Genomic DNA, 5,400 nt, shown 5'->3' on the forward strand with positions numbered 1-5,400 from the left:
TATTTTGCCTTAAACTCAAAACACACTGCCACTGAGTTGTTTCCAACTCACAGCAACCCTGTAGGACAGGCTAGAACTGCCCCTGTGGGTTTCTGAGACCAGAACTCTTTACAGGAATGTAAAACCTTGTCTTTCTCCCATGGAGTGGCTGGTGGTTTCAAACTGCCGGCCTTGTGGTTAGCAGTTCAGTATGTGGCCACTGTGGCACCAACTCGAGGCTTGAATTTTTTCCTCAGTTCTTTCTGCTCGAGATATATTGCTGAATGTGCTCTTCCATTTTGGTTTTCTAACTCTAGGTCTTTCTACGTTTCATGATCATCTTTTACTTTGTCTCGGGTTTCCCTTTGAAATTTTCTGTCCAGCAATTTGTCTTCATCATTTCCTCCATTTGCTTTAGCTGCTCTAGGAGCGAGAACAAGTGTCAGAGTCTCTTCCAATATCCACTGTGATCTTTTCTTGCTTCTCTGTCTTTTTAATGTGCCTCCTTATGAGTGTGTAAATGTCTTATCATTGTAATGTCCCACTCCAACAACTTGTGATGTGCCTGTGTGGCACTTCTGTTTGGTCTTTGCCTTGAACCCTCTCCCTTTCCTTGACTCTTTAGCCCTCCTAATTTTTTAAAGGGTTTATTGTTTGTTTGTTTAATACATCTGAAAAGAATGTATATACAAAGAAGTGAAACATAAGAAAGCAATGGTTCAACACTAATGATTCGACAAGAATTTAGATTTGGGGAAGGTAGAAAAGATAACCTAAATAGTTTAGGAAATTGGAAACTGCACCACAATAAGCTGATAAAATCCCTATTAACACTTAGGTAGTCTTCATAAGACTCTGTCCACGATAGTCATTAAACTAGAGAGCCTCAGCTGGCTGCTCTAGGTTCCTCACATGTAGGACAGAAATAAGGGGATTCCCCTGACCAGTCCCCATGTTGTTAAATGGTCTCCCCACCCCACCCCCAACTTCTTCGTGAAGCAGGCCTCCATTCCCATCACTTGAAAGAGGATGTGAATCATTCTGTAGACATCCGTCTGCTAGCACCACCCCTCATCTTCCTCTGTATGCCAGGTCTTTGGCTGTGTTCTAGGAACACCATATTATATCCTGTTAAGCTGCACATCTAAGCTAAGCATATTAGAAAATGACAGGGAAACAATTTTTTTTGGAATTATGAACTAGATTCATTTGATGTGTTTTAAAAGGTGCAATACTTTTCTCATTTATCAGTAAAAGAAGTTAAAAATTAACTTCCAAAAACTCAGCAAATGGCAAACAAATTTCCTTGAAAGTCACAGTCAAGGATATAGTGCATCCTAGAAAGGAGGGGGGGCAAAACAGGCCCCACCCACTGTCATGAGTTTCATCAAATACTGGACCTACTCTGGGGTGGGGAGAAAGGCAACTTTCAAAAAGGGGTATGTTATCGAATGAGGCTTTTACCTCTCTCCTTCCTAAGAGCATCAGGTAGGGAACATGGTGTCTTAACTTGATCCAAAAGAGGAATGTGACTGCAATCCTGTCTTCCTCCCCTCGGGGGCTGTCCACTGGTTAATGAATTAAAAAAAAAAAACTAAGTAAAAAAATAAAACTGAGCTCCCCACCCCACCCCCAAAAAAAGGAAAAACAACACAAAACATTAAGATTTCCCAGTGGAACCAGGAAGCCGCTTCAGAAATTCGAATTAGTCCATGGGAGGGACACCTGGGGAGAAGGCAATGGGGCAAATGGTCCTGGAAGGTTGGGGAAGAAGGAGGTGGGGAGAAGGGTGTGGTGAGTGGATGGGGCCTTCAACAGGGGAACAACTAGGGAAGTGGAACCAGCATGTAGGAGAGGGTAGAGATCCTGTGAGTATTAGAGCAACAGCAAGCTAGTGGAGAGGAAGCACTAAGAGGTGGAAGAAAGGGGAAGTGATGGCGGGGCAGGAAGAGGCAAAAGGAAATGGGGGCAAGCTCTAGGAAGCAAAGGCATAATAGGAAGAGTAATAGAGGTGTGCACTTATGCAAATACATTAATCATAACAATAGTAGTATTGGCCTATGTACATATATTTATAAGGCAATACACTGAAACTGCAGATGGGCCTTGGGTCTCAGCTCATCTCTTCCCTCAATACAAGAACATTTTGTTCTAACAAATTGGCATTCTGTGATGCTCACCCCCCACATAATCGCTGAAGACAAAATGGGTGCATAAGCAGATGTGGTGAAGACAGAGGCTGGTGCCCAGCTATTAAAAGATAGTGTCTGGGGTCTTAAAGGCTTGAAGTTAAACAAGCTGCCATCCAACAGTGAAGCAACAAGCCCACATGGAAGAAGCACACCAGCCAGTGCGATCATGAGGTATCGAGACCAGGCAACAGATATCAGATGACTCACAACAAACAGTAAACAAACAAACAAAATTGCATTGGTGAGAATGGAGGGGGGTTGGAACGGAGACCCAAAGCCCATCTATGGACAATGGAACATCCTCCCACAGAGGGGTCGTAGGGAGGGGTGAGTCAATCAGTGTGCAGTAGAGCACTAATGGGTCATGCAGCAATACACCTCTGATCCCTTGAGGCCTATACACACACATACACACACACACACACACACACACACACACACCTGCTATCAGGACCCCAGTGCCGCTTCCCAATCTAGACTAGATGGGAGCATGTACATAGATATGGGCAAGAGATAAAACTCACAACACGTGGAACCCAGGAACAGGAATGGGAGGATAACAAAAGGATAGGGAGAAGTTGGGGGAAAGGTGGGGAGGGAGGGGGCGCCAATTGCAATGAATGGCACACAACCACACACTCCCATCCAGGGGGAAGAACAACAGAAACCAGAGGGGAAGAAAGACAGTGGTCTGTGCGAGATTTGAAAATAATTAATAATCTACAATCTATCAAGGGGCCACGAGAGGCGGGGTGGAGGGGAAAAAAAGAGGAGCTGATCCCATGGGCTCAATGGAAAGTATATGTCTAGAAAAAAGGGATGGAATATATGTACTAATATGTCAGATACAATTGATGTATGGATTATAACAAGAGTCGTAAGAGCCCTCAATAAAATGATTATTTTCTTTAAAAAATTGAATTAGTCTGTTACAGAGTCATCAACAAGCATGCCTTGCTTTACAAAAAAAAAAATCTCCTTGAGACAACGAAACAAAAACTAGTACTGATCACTTTCTGACACTATACAATTACTCAAAATTAACCAGCACTGGGAGAGGGCAGGGGACCATACCTCTGGGACTTGTGTCACAAGTGCATGAGGGTAGGTGCAGGGCATTTGTCATTATTGCAAAAACGAATTTTAATTTTTAATCTTGAGTTTGATTTAAACATTGCTTTTAATATGATGCTGACACCCGCTGTGCAGAAAGGCTCTGGAGAGATGGTCACGGCAGCACACACCTGCGGCTGGCTCTTCTTCGGTTCTGGGGGCTCCAGGACAGCCGGCATTGCTTCATCAAAGGCGTTGTTCAGGTCTTTCAGAGTGAGTGCAAACACTCCGCAGATTTGACAGCCTTCAGGTTGCAGGCCGGCTTTTCAGCGGTCTGTGGGGCGGGATAAGCTTCTGTTTGTTCTTGGCAAGTTTCTCAGTAATGAGGGGTCATCTTTGAGATCAATGTGGGTTCTAGCAGCAAGAGAGGAGTGTTTGGACAGTGGTGTGTTATCTCAGGTGCCCACTTTTCTTTCACGTTTTCCAACGAGGATGGGGAGACCACTGAAACAGAGTAGACATACATCTGTGTGTGGATAACCCAGCGGCCCGCATCTGTCCTCATCCTCTTGCCCTGCGGTATCAAAAGGTCCAAGAGCATTGCCTCCCCACCAGTCATAACTGTGACTGAATAGTTGTAGGAAACAGTTGGCACATACTCGGCTGGAAATGTGTTTCTTGTGTAGGATATCAGGAGACAGGTTTTACCTCCGGCACCGGCACCTACAGCAACACACTTTATTGTCTGCATTGCTGAAATCGTTTTGTGCCCACTTTTGATTTCAAACTCGATGTTGACCTCAGTTTCTCCACTGGGGTGTTGGAAGCACTGCACGGGGTCTCCTCCTAGCCCTCCTTTGATGAGAGCAGTTTCCAACAATAGAACAACAGACTCTTATCCAATTACAGCTCTTAAAATGTGCCCCTAGAATTTGTAAAGAATAATAACAGGGCTCTCCACTTCTGTAAACATTTGCATGTTTATATCCCACATTCACACACTGTTTTGAGTAGACTACTGTTCAAATCTGTAGCAAGAAGTATGCTGTGTCTCCCAGCGACAACACCATCGAATAACCTGACCCAGGCACAGGAATGCTTAGTCACTAATGGCTATGTTCTCATGTGTTTTGTTTGCACCTCCCCGATTCCTCTGTGTCGCTCCAGGAGATGGGGCAGCCAGTCACTGGGTTCTCAGCAATGAATGCTGGGGTGAAAGAGGGGAGCAGACACACATACCGGGTCTTTTCAGATTTGCCCCTTTCATGCCATTAAACATTGCTTGTAAACATAAGACTTGTTAAAATGTCTTTATATTTCATTGCTTGGCTAGACTAGTTTACTTCGCCATTTTTCTATTGTGGACCATTTAGAATATTTTCCCAGTTTGTGCCGTTAGAAGATATGCTGCTGTGACCGTCTCTGTGAAAGCATGAGGTAATTGCAGGGCAGGGGTGTCGGGGAAATTAATAAAGGCACAGCTGGTCCTCTCGGGCAACGATTGTCGGTTTAGATGCCATGTAGTATCTGGGTGGGAACCAGGAAGAGGATGCAAACAAAGAAAGTGCCTCCGTGGGGCTGGCCAGAGGGGCGAGGTGGTGAGATGAGGTCCATCCCTGTGCGGGGTGGGGGGGTGGGGGTGGGGCCAGCTCCTTTCAGGTCCAGTGGGTGGTTACCACCCAAGAATGAGTGCCCAGAGTCATTCGTTCTTCTGATGTTTTGAGCAAGACAAACTGAAAGCCCAGATGGTCACAAAGAAATAACCATAACTTATTGTGGCAACTAATTTTTAAAAATCTCTAAGTGTGTGGATCAATAAGCCACGTAAAACAGGTTGACAGTGTGGCCAACAGGGTGTCACTTTGAACCTTTGCTCTAGTGTCATGGTGGGGGGAATAAACAGTGGGAAATGTATTGACCGAAGATACAGCTGCTCACCCATCGGAAACAGAGGGAAATGGGGGTTTTCGAGTTGCAGAGCTTGGCTTGAAATTTTATTTACGAAAGACTTTACTGAGTCCCAGGTTTTCTCCTCCTCCTCCCCCTCGACCTTCTCCTCCTGCCTGACTGCTTTTCTCTCCTTCATCAAACATGCATCCGGCTTGGGTCCAGGTAGCCTGTCGACCTGTCATTCATCAAACAACATTATTAGTGTCCCACATGTCATGTATGTGCC

General features: G+C 45.1%; 1 pseudogene; it reads right to left on the reverse strand.

Moving 5' to 3' along the window:
• Window positions 1-1,298: 1,298 nt before the first annotated feature.
• Window positions 1,299-3,975, reverse strand: LOC101647032 (annotated as a pseudogene).
• Between the last annotated feature and the right edge of the window lie 1,425 nt (window positions 3,976-5,400).

This window comes from Echinops telfairi, unplaced genomic scaffold, assembly GCF_000313985.2.
Source record: "Echinops telfairi isolate 266 unplaced genomic scaffold, ASM31398v2 ScPeMD7_25;HRSCAF=90, whole genome shotgun sequence".
Classification (NCBI taxonomy): Eukaryota; Metazoa; Chordata; class Mammalia; order Afrosoricida; family Tenrecidae; genus Echinops; species Echinops telfairi.